Source organism: Schistocerca serialis, chromosome 7 (assembly GCF_023864345.2).
Source record: "Schistocerca serialis cubense isolate TAMUIC-IGC-003099 chromosome 7, iqSchSeri2.2, whole genome shotgun sequence".
NCBI lineage: Eukaryota > Metazoa > Arthropoda > Insecta > Orthoptera > Acrididae > Schistocerca > Schistocerca serialis.
The window spans coordinates 583,323,346-583,335,794 of record NC_064644.1 but is presented as its reverse complement, the minus strand read 5'-3'; positions in this window follow the sequence as shown (position 1 = coordinate 583,335,794).

The following is a 12,449-nucleotide window of genomic DNA, read 5'->3' as shown; positions in this document are numbered from 1 at the left end:
GCACAACACAGATACAGAGGGCCGAAGCCAGCGCGAACACCTGCTCGCGCGAGAGCATCATCTGAAAACTTGTCGCTCCCAGATGCGCGGCCGCCGTTGGGCAAGCCATTGCTCCAGCGCCTAAATATAGCGCTGGCCGCTCGCAGTCTGACAGCCCGACCACTCCCCGACCTCCCGTACACAAATCTGAAGGCCGTGAAAGCAGCAGGTTTGGGCCCGCCGGGTAGCATAGCAGCCTCCGTGTCGGACCCTAATGGGACTGTCGACGCAGAAACAGATGCGCGACCGGGCCAACCGGCAAATTGCCCGACCACTACTGGCTTCCCTCGCCGCCACGCACCGCCGTGCATATCGCATCGTTTAGGTCACGACTACCATGCTATCAGCTTGACAGCTCATTTACGCAATTTGTTCACTAGAATAACATGCAGGCTGGACACGTACTCCATCCACTAAATTTCGGAGGTTCTTCAGGAGTAACGTCTGAGTTCAAGATGGCTCTGACCGCTATGGGACTTAACATTTGTGGTCATCAGTCCCCTAGAACTTAGAACTACTTGAACCTAACTAATCTAAGGACATCACACACAACCATGCCCGAGGCAGGATTCGAACCTACGACCGTAGCGGTCACGCGGCTCCAGACTGAAGCACCTAGAACCGCACGGCCACACCGGCCGGCATTCTCGGAATATTTTTATGTAAGGGTCCTGTGGTCTCCGATGGGTCATATTCGATTAGTAAGACCTCACATTATTGGATGACGGACATAAGGGATTTGACGCAGCTACAGAGAGGCCTTGGGAAATAGCTAGCAGAGAGCAGAGTTACAAATGCAGGCCTGGGGAAATAACTAGCATCGTGCAGAGTTACAAATGCAGAGAATGTTGAATTTTGGAATTCTGATATTGTAAAGATTGATTTGTGTGAAGACTGTCAGGTAATGTTGACGCTGCATTGCTTGCTCGCGCTTGTGATGAGTTTGTGAAAGGAAAATTTTCCGTAACTTTTCTTTACTATTGATTGGCAACTCCATAGACTGCTGTGTGCACAACAACCATATGATAAGTAAAATTAGAAGGAGGGTCAGCGTTGGCCGTAATTTTGATGATTTATTAACAGCAAAATCGATTTTCGATCACATAATGATCATCTTCAGTGGTCTAGCGTACAAATTAAAAATGATTCAAATGGCTCTGAGCACTATGGGACTTAACTTCTGAGGTCATCAGTCCCTTAGAACTTAGAACTACTTAAACTTAACTAACCAAAGGACATCACAAACATCTATGCCCGAGGCAGGATTCGAACCTGCGACCGTAGCGGTCGCGCGGTTCCAGACTGTAGCGCCTAGAACCGCTCGGCCACTCTGGCCGGCGTACAAATTAAAGCTCGTAGTCACTGGTATCTAGTTGTTAGCTGCTTCTAACTAGACACCAGTGCCTGCGAGCTTTAATTTGTACGCTAAAGCACTGAAGATGATCATTATGTGATCGAAAATCGATTTTGCTCTTAATAAATCATCAAACCACGGCCAACGCTGAACTTCCTTCTAATTTTCTTCACTAGTTTGGTTAGCCAGTTTGATTGTCCAGACGGGATGAAACAATGTTACCTATTCACATAACTTTGCACACAAAGGTATAGATAAACCACAACTTTACCATTCCAGTAACTAATCTTTTGGGAGAGTAATATTTTTTAATAAGACATATTTTTTGTTAAGATGGTCGTAACCGTCAAATGTTCAAATGTTTGTGAAATCTTATGGGACTTAACTGCTAAGGTCATCAGTCGCTAAGCTTACACACTACTTAACCTAAATTATCCTAAGGACAAACACACGCACCCATGCCCGAGGGAGGACTCGAACCTCCGCCGGGATCAGCCGCACAGTCCATGACTGCAGCGCGTAGACCGCTCGGCTAATCCAGCGCGGCCGTAACCGTCAAAGAATCAGAGGTTCGAATACGGTTTTTGGATACTACGTTTCACCAATTTCGAGCCGTAGCGAGTTTTCGTTGCCACAGAGAAGTCATAAAAATTTGTTAGGGCCAGTGTAATATTACAGTCATTACACAGTTATATCATTCACGCTTAACTTTGCGTTCCAGAAGTATTCTCACATTATGATTAGGTAAAGTTCACTCGAGATCTCATTTCTTCGGCAGACAGTCTTTTCTTACAGTGCAGTGTTACATTTACGTGTGTAATGTCGGGAATTTTATTTAGTCAGGTGCATACGTAAATTTGCAGGGTACTTTGAGACAAGCGTTTTGAACTGGTATTCTTCCAGTATCGGATTTGTTATTTCATGTAGAATTCTTATTCTGATAGTTTTGAGAGTTTGAATTACATGTATCGTACTACGACGTCACGCGTTGTACCACTGTTCGCTGCACTGCGCAACACAGAATTTCACAGGACACTTCCTTTAGCATACAGTTTTCAGTTTTCTGATCATTTTGGTAAAAGTTAATTCAAATGCAGTTACCCAATATTGGATAGATTTTGGCGACTCGTTTAATCAGATAGAGTTTACGCAATCACACCACCTGCATTGTTCAGGATCACAATGCAGACAGCAGTTCGGTTCTCAGCATCAAGCATCAGTTACACAGTGCATTGAGAATTTGGCTCATTACTAAGCAAATTCCGAGGTACACACTCAGGCGTTGGCTCTCGATCCTACAGTGTACGTAGACACATTAGTGATCTGAAGATGGCTTTCTAGCAGCCTGAACCAGTAATCAGTTGTAAAGTAATGTGTTATTGCTACCAAGAACAAAGTTTTTATACCTTTTTTAACCAGTTCTGTTTGTTAGCTAAATTATCTTTGTGTCCGTGAAATTTCCTTTACAATGGCGAGAAAGCCTGCACTATGAAAACACCAAAATGTACAACAAGAGGCGCGAGGTAATGCTACAACATTCAGGCCGAGGCACGGCTACCGTCGCAGCGGTAGCGCCTGAGGATAGCTTCGTTGTGCTGATCCTCCATCGCATTCAGTGAGCTCAGACACGAGGTGAGTATCGCGAAACTGTTCACCAGTATAGCTGTCCATACTTAGTGTATCAGTTCTGACGTACAATTAACTCTACCGGAAAAACAAACCCAAGACAGAACCGAGCAGTACTGCATGCAGTGGAAATGGAAATGATAGTATGGCGTCAGTGGCCGGGAGTTCCCAGACGGGAAGTTCGGCCGCCAAGTTCAGGTCTTATTGAGTTCGACGCCACGTTGGGCGACCTGCGCGTCGACAATGCGGATGAAATGATAATGAGGACAGCACAACATCCAGTCCCTGAAGGGGGAAAACCTCCCTCCCCAGCCGGCAATCGAACCTGGGCCACCGTGCGCCGCAAGCCATCGGGCTGACCATTCAGGTAATGGGGCGGACGCTGCATGCAGTGTTGCGAGCGATTAGTAGAATGGGCTTTACTGTTAGCTAATAGAGAGCATCATGACTGATACAGGGATTAGTAATCACAAAGTCGTTGTAGCTAGGCTCAATACCGTTTCTTCCAAATCCACAAGAAACAAACGCAAAATAATTTCATTTAAAAAATCGGATAAAGTGTCACTAGAAGCCTTCCTAAGAGACAATCTCCATTCCTTCCGAACTGACTATGCAAATGTAGACGAGATGTGGCTCAAATTCAGAGACGTGGTAGCAACAGCAATTGAGAGATTCATACCTCATAAATTGGTAAGAGATGGAACAGATCCCCCGTAGTACACAAAACAGGTCCGAACGCTGTTGCAGAGGCAACGGAAAAAGCATGCGAAGTTCAGAAGAACGCGAAATCCCGAAGATTGGCTAAAATTTAGACGCGCGAAATTTGGCATGGACTTCAATGCGAGATGCCTTTAATAGGTTCCACAACGAAACATTGTCTCGAACTTTGATAGAAAATCCGAAGAAATTCTGGTCGTATGTAAAGTACACAAGCGGCAAGACGCAGTCAATACCTTCGCTGCGTAGTGCCGATGGTACTGTTACCGACGACTGTGCCGCTAAAGCGGAGTTATTGAACGCAGTTTTCCGAAATTCCTTCACCAGGGAAGACGAATGGAATATTCCAGAATTTGAAACACGAACAGCTGCTAGCATGAGTTTCTTAGAAGTAGATACCTTAGGGGTTGCGAAGCAACTCAAATCGCTTGATACGGGCAAGTCTTCAGGTCCACATTGTATACCAATTACGTTCCTTTCAGATTACGCTGATACAATAGCTTCCTACTTAGCAATCATATATAACCGCTCGCTCACCGATGGATCTGTACCTACAGATTGGAAAATTGCGTAGGTCGCACCATTGATTAAGAATAGTAGGAGTAATCCATCGAACTACAGACCTATATCATTGACGTCGGTTTGCAGTAGGCTTTTGGAGCATATACTGGATTCAAACATTATGAATCACCTCGAAGGGAACGATCTATTGATACGTAATCAGCATGGTTTCAGAAAACATCGTTCTTGTGCAACGCAGCTAGCTCTTTATTCGTACGAAGTAATGGCCGCTATCGACAGGGGATCTCAAGTTGATTCCGTATTTCTAGGTTTCCGGAAAGCTTTTGACACCGTTCTTCACAAGCAACTTCTAATCAAGCTGCGGGCCTATGGGGTATCGTCTCAGTTGTGCGACTGGATTCGTGATTTCCTGTCAGGAAGGTCACAGTTTGTAGTAATAGACGGCAAATCATCGAGTAAAACTGAAGTGATATCAGGTGTTCCCCAGGGAAGCGTCCTGGGACCTCTGCTGTTCCTGATCTATATAAATGACCTGGGTGACAATCTGAGCAGTTCTCGTAGGTTGTTCGCAGATGATGCTGTAATTTACCGTCTAGTAAGGTCATCCGGAGACCAGTATCAGTTGCAAAGCGATTTAGAAAGGTTGCTGTATGGTGTGACAGGTGGCAGTTGACGCTAAATAACGAAAAGTGTGAGATGATCCACACGAGTTCCAAAAGAAATCCGTTGGAATTCGATTACTCGATAAATAGTACAATTCTCAAGGCTGTCAATTCAACTAAGTACCTGGGTGTTAAAATTACGAACAACTTCAGTTGGAAAGACCATATAGATAATATTGTGGGGAAGGCGAGCCAAAGGTTGCGTTTTATTGGCAGGACACTTAGAAGATGCAACAAGTCCACTAAAGAGACAGCTTACACTACACTCGTTCGTCCTCTGTTAGAATATTGCTGCGCGATGTGGGATCCTTACCAGGTGGGATTGGCGGAGGACATCGAAAGGGTGCAAAAAAGGGCAGCTCGTTTTGTATTATCACGTAATTGGGGAGAGAGTGTTGCAGATATGATACGCGAGTTGGGATGGAAGTCATTAAAGCAAAGACGTTCTTCGTCGCGCGATCTATTTACTAAATTTCAGTCACCAACTTTCTCTTCCGAATGCGAAAATATTTTCTTGAGCTCAACCTACATAGGTAGGAACGATCATCAATATAAAATAAGAGAAATCAGAGGTCGAAGAGAAAGGTTTAGGTGTTCGTTTTTCCCGCGCGCTGTTCGGGAGTGGAATGGTAGAGAAATAGTATGATTGTGGTTCGATGAACCCTCTGCCAAGCACTTAAATGTGAATTGCAGAGTAATCATGTAGATGTAGATGTAGATGTAGCAACGGCAAGTACGGTGAGTGGATAGAACAAGTCTGTTTCCAAACAAGGCGCGCAGCGCATACCACCGGCTGTACAGATTTTTTCTGCGCCATACCGATACGAAGACAAATGAGGGTAAGCGATCAAAATGAAGCCCTTTCACTCTGTAACGAGCCACCGCGGTTTCCTTATACCAAATGTAATATTATTTGATTTCAGCTACTTTGCATGTGAGAGTAAAGAGGTGAAATATTTTTTTTAAAGTGCGCCTATACCAAAACACGCGGCAAGCGTTTAAATACTCTAAATAAACACTATGACCCGCTGGGCACAGACATTTAAAATCATTGCCGCAGCTTTTGATGAGAGAAGCTGCGAAACAGAAGAAAGAACAATCTATCTTTTGTTAAGAAATATTATACACTCCTGGAAATTGAAATAAGAACACCGTGAATTCATTGTCCCAGGAAGGGGAAACTTTATTGACACATTCCTGGGGTCAGATACATCACATGATCACACTGACAGAACCACAGGCACATAGACACAGGCAACAGAGCATGCACAATGTCGGCACTAGTACAGTGTATATCCACCTTTCGCAGCTATGCAGGCTGCTATTCTCCCATGGAGACGATCGTAGAGATGCTGGATGTAGTCCTGTGGAACGGCTTGCCATGCCATTTCCACCTGGCACCTCAGTTGGACCGGCGTTCGTGCTGGACGTGCAGACCGCGTGAGACGACGCTTCATCCAGTCCCAAACATGCTCAATGGGGGACAGATCCGGAGATCTTGCTGGCCAGGGTAGTTGACTTACACCTTCTAGAGCACGTTGGGTGGCACGGGATACATGCGGACGTGCATTGTCCTGTTGGAACAGCAAGTTCCCTTGCCGGTCTAGGAATGGTAGAACGATGGGTTCGATGACGGTTTGGATGTACCGTGCACTATTCAGTGTCCCCTCGACGATCACTAGTGGTGTACGGCCAGTGTAGGAGATCGCTCCCCACACCATGATGCCGGGTGTTGGCCCTGTGTGCCTCGGTCGTATGCAGTCCTGATTGTGGCGCTCACCTGCACGGCGCCAAACACGCATACGACCATCATTGGCACCAAGGCAGAAGCGACTCTCATCGCTGAAGACGACACGTCTCCATTCGTCCCTCCATTCACGCCTGTCGCGACACCACTGGAGGCGGGCTGCACGATGTTGGGGCGTGAGCGGAAGACGGCCTAACGGTGTGCGGGACCGTAGCCCAGCTTCATGGAGACGGTTGCGAATGGTCCTCGCCGATACCCCAGGAGCAACAGTGTCCCTAATTTGCTGGGAAGTGGCGGTGCGGTCCCCTACGGCACTGCGTAGGATCCTATGGTCTTGGCGCGCATCCGTGAGTCGCTGCGGTCCGGTCCCAGGTCGACGGGCACGTGCACCTTCCGCCGACCACTGGCGACAACATCGATGTACTGTGGAGACCTCACGCCCCACGTGTTGAGCAATTCGGCGGTACGTCCACCCGGCCTCCCGCATGCCCACTATACGCCCTCGCTCAAAGTCCGTCAACTGCACATACGGTTCACGTCCACGCTGTCGCGGCATGCTACCAGTGTTAAAGACTGCGATGGAGCTCCGTATGCCACGGCAAACTGGCTGACACTGACGGCGGCGGTGCACAAATGCTGCGCAGCTAGCGCCATTCGACGGCCAACACCGCGGTTCCTGGTGTGTCCGCTGTGCCGTGCGTGTGATCATTGCTCGTACAGCCCTCTCGCAGTGTCCGGAGCAAGTATGGTGGGTCTGACACACCGGTGTCAATGTGTTCTTTTTGCCATTTCCAGGAGTGTAGATACTTCGTTATCGCTTGTACTTTTGGTCTCCGACATGTTAAGACGTACTACATAGCGTTGCTACAAGTTGTATTTTTATTGTGTGTAAAAACTATGTGAAACGACGAACAAACACTTCGGTAACCCGGGTGTGGATACAATGTACTTACGCACACGCAACGACATTTAATTTTTAGAAGGAACGGACTGTCAGAGCAGCGATTATTCGACTGCGCCATTTACAAAAGAAATATCAGATGTAAGTCATGCAAATATTGTGAATTTGTCAATGTCTAGTAGTTTAAGGCCAATTTGTTCAAAATATATTAATATTTTACGATGCAGTAATTTTCTTCTTATTCTTTTCTTTCACTAATCAAAAATGATGTTCAAATTTTATATGAGCTTTGTTACAGGTTCGCTCTTTATCGCGATGTCTCGATTGTATTTGGGAGACCACTAATGTGTTCAACTTCCGATCTGTTAATCTTTCTCTTACGAAATTCCACTAATTATGCTTTCATTTCCATTTTTATATTCAAACAGGTCCCTTAGGTATTTTCATCGAAGATTCTGATTGCGTGAAGGCAATCAGTGTCAAAAGCTCAATTAAGAAAACCCCTTCGCGTAATCAATCCGCACGTCTGCGGAATGCAATCGAGAACCGACACATTGATTATCAATTAATAATCTTTCTCTTTTTTTAAGTCGTACTAAAATACGGCCACACAGGATAGTCGTAAGTACGCACGTAGCGTTAGGTTGCATTTTGTCAGTAAATATTACCAACCAACAGTTACAGCATCACTATTATTATTTACTACTATTTCTTATACAGAATAAGCAAGTTCCTAACGCCAGACAAAATACCAAGAAAAACTCTCTAACTTCCGAAATTTTGTCCGTGCGCTCTAGATTCACTACGTATAGAAGAACGGAAAACAAAATTGAGGATCTGCTGTAAGTAAAGGCAATAGAGAGACAGTTTTGACGTTGCAGTTGATAATGGATGCAAGACTTCCGGAAAATGAAGACACCTTCATAGGCATTCGACAATATGGAGTCGTCCGAAATGTTGCAGACAAATATGTGTACACTGTAGAGAAAGACGGAAAGTGACCAGTATGTGCACGGACCAAGAGGCGACAAGAAGAATGAATTTCCGAGGAAAAGAGTTCTAGAGTTCAGGGTGCAGCTTTTTTCTCCGCTGTTCATCCTATACAGGGATAGCATGAAGTCTTTCCCTCACAACAAAAATTTATTTCTAGTGAATTGTTCTAGATAGAGCTATGCGGTTTCTTTCCAAATGGTAGATTAACCCATAAAGATTTATGGATACGCTTCCCCATGTCTACACGGTTTTTTGCAAACAGACGCTAAAAGGGGTAGTCCTCTTTGAATAATAAAAAAAAGATATTTTTTCTTGGAAATGTTCTCTTGAATGTCTACATTATTCCAGTGTTCTTACCCCTTTCTCCAGAGACCTCAAAATAGAGTTACCATTCCATTTCTGAAAAAGTGTGTCCGAGAATCACTCACAGCGGAAAAAGAGTTAGTGAACATCGTAGCCAGTATGGCTGCATGTAATTTTAACGACGGATCAAGAGGCATTACGGAAATTATGAACGTGCTCGAACTTGATATCGGACCAGCCTGTTTCAACTTCTGCTCAAAAGCGGTCGAAAAGCATATCGAGCGAGCAGAGCAGAGGACGACAGAAGCTGCCAAAGAGGCTCGCAGGATCTCCACGGCCACGAAGAAGATGAGGAGGAGAACCTCCTTTTGTATCTGGAAGCACCGCTGTATGGTCAGGTATCGCTTCACGTAACTACAAAAATTGTAGACCAAAAGTTTAAACGCGTCTATCTTGAAACAGTATTTGTGAAATTTGTGAAATTAACTTGAGAAGACTTAGGGCGATATTGATCAGAATATCAAGACGGCATTCTAAAATGAATTCTCTGCTGGCGCGTGTAGACGTTTTGCGATATCTTCAAGGGTATGTTTTCGGAGGACGTTTTTGTCTCTAGTTTATGGGGGAAGGAAATGACATTTATTTCATCACGTCATCATTTTGTTAGAACTTAATATTTTTCAGTTATTCTTTGTATGCTGATAGAAAATATATTGAAAATAAGTAACAGAGAATTATTTTGTTACTTGTCGCACAGGGGGCTTCCGGAATTCCCGCCGATTACCGATGTTCCGGTTGCAATGGGTCCTTCCATCTGGTGCAACGGTTACAGCGAGCGTCAGACGTCGACGCAGAAATGATTTCTTAAAAGCAAAAGTGTAAAGAATAACATAGATCATCAGATGTAACGTTACTTTTTATTTTATTCGAAAGAATCACGAAAGTAACATAGTTCTCATGAGTTCAAAGAGGGCTACCCCCTTAACTCTTAAGTTTTTATGAACCTAACTTCTACGTATGCTGTGACAGCATCTGATTTATTGTCCCTCGCTCCTGTACCAGGTGACGCAATTTAGAAATGTTGCATGACAATAGCGTCTACGCAAGAGGAAGAGCAGTGTGTTTTGTTCTTTCATGAAAGACTTTCCCGTATTACAGTTCAGCGAAGTTTCGAAGTGCCTATGGGACAAATCCGCCAAGAAGCGGTAAAGGCGGTGAAGGAAGGGACGTAGGCGAAGACATAAAGAATAACTGGTGTCGCCTAGACGTTCTACAGACAAAAAACGAAACACGTCTGGAAGTGAATCCACAGAAAAACTTTATGATACCATTTGCAGCAAACTGGTTAGCTGTATCTATCACAAAAATGAAATGATCGTATGACATCGCTGGTCGGGATGCCCCATTCGGGAAAGTTCGGTGGCCAAGTGCGAGCCTTATTTCAGTCTGGGCGACTTGCACGCCGGTGATGAGGATGAAAAGATGATGAGGACAACACAACACCGAGTCCAGCAGCGGAGAAAATCTCTAACCCCGGCGCGCAGTAGAGGAAGCAAGCACGTTACCACTCCTTAGAAGTAAATTCTTGTAGCCAGGGAAAGACTGTATGCTCATCCCCTACATGGAAGAAGTAAGGAAGAAGATACAAGAGTGGTTCAGAGGTAGAATTAAAATTAAGAGTGGAAGAATATCATTAACTATATTGTTAACCTGTATGAGGATCTGTTGAAAGGAAAGAATAATCTACAGTGTACAGCATAAGGACTGAGAGACTAGCAAAGGAAGATTAAAGTATTGGAAGTAGACAAACTCAGTATCGAAATTTAAGACAGCGAAGTACATGAAGCGAACAAAATCTGCTACCCTGGAAGCAAAATTCTTCTTGACTAGGATATGAGAGGTAGATTAGTACCGAGCGAGGTGGCGCAGTGGAGAGCACAGTGGACTCTCGCATTCGATAGGACGACGGTCCAACCTCTACAAGTCGCCTTTCGGCACGCTAGCGGCACGGACGTCTTGTTTACGTCCTCGCCGCGCAGCTCGCTCGCCGAGTTGTTTACGTGATTCTGCCGCCTTAGCTCAATTTATTTCCTTCGACAGAGAATGGCTTACGCCCACAGAAAATCGACACTGAAGATTAGCTTTGCACCTGAATATGCCCGACCAAAAGCACTGGAAATCGAACAGTTTATCAGAGATGAATTCAAGATTGATTGCAACGATTTTGCCGGCCGGTGTGGCCGTGCGCTTCTAGGCGCTTCAGTCTGGAACCGCGTGACCGCTACGTTCGCAGGTTCGAATCCTGCCTCGGGCATGGATATGTGTGATGTCCTTAGGTTAGTTACGCTTAAGTAGTTCAAAGTTCTAGGGGACAGATGACCCCAGATGTTAAGTCCATAGTGCTCAGAGCCATTTGAACAATTTTTTTTTTTTTTTTTTTTTTTTTTTTTGCAACGATCTTGTTGGCATCCACCTGCCTACAGTGAGCAGTACGCTATACGTGAAACTGGTTAAGGAAGACACATGCGACAAAAGTCTAAGTGTAACTCGATGTGCTCTTAAGTTCCGTCACTCTGTTGGACACATCAGTGACGTAACTGAGGAACATGCTGGACTTGGACTGCGAACGATACGTGTATTTGAACTCCCTTTCGAAGTGCCTTCGGAGGTAGTGGTACCCGCATTCCGCCCATATGGAAAGGTGAATAGTCATACAGCTGAAAAGTGGGTTCAGTTCACTACATGCTCGGTTCTCAATGGAGTACGACAGGTCCGCATAGATCTAATCAAACATGTGCCGTCCTACTTATATATTGGCGGCTGCCGTGCTATTATTATTTATGATGGCCAGCCGAAGACATGCTCGGGATGTGGCAAAGAAGGACACCTCCGTTCCAGCTGTCTGCAGCGCAGAATCACAGTTACGGCCTGGGGACCTGCCGGCCAAGACCGCTCCGACGACGCTACCGCTGACGTTTGTCAAGTTCTCCATAACGGCCCCCAACCGCCTTCACCACTGGCTCCTACTGCTGCCACACCGTCGTCTCCGGTAATGCCTCAGGCTGTTGCGGAAGGACCGGCGCCTTTGCCTCCCGACATCTGCATTGGTGAGCAATCTCTAGGACAGGGGACGGCCCTTGACTCCATGGTTGTGCCTATCGATGCTTTTGGAGCCTGAACATCCGGATCCCCAGGCGTCTTCGGACCCTGAAGATCACGTACGCAAGCAACGGTCGCCCAAGAGAAGTCGGAAACGGCGGATCGCCCTGTCTGACACCTGCAGGACGCAGTCTCAAGACGATGAGGATCACACTTATCAAGATGTCGCCCCGATGGACGATACCGTGGTGGAAGCATCAGTCTGCACCCTGTCGGAGGTAGAAACATCTTCGCATGCACCAGACGCTGTAGCCATGGACGTTGAACAGTAGCTGAGCCAGCACCACTCTTCCACCGCCGATGTGACTCCGCCTTCGGACTCCACAGGTTCTCCACCGGACGCACACCATCCACGCACGTTTGCGTGGTCTGACGATGTAGACGACGAAACACCCACGGTTGAGACAGCAGCGGACGCTGCTGCTC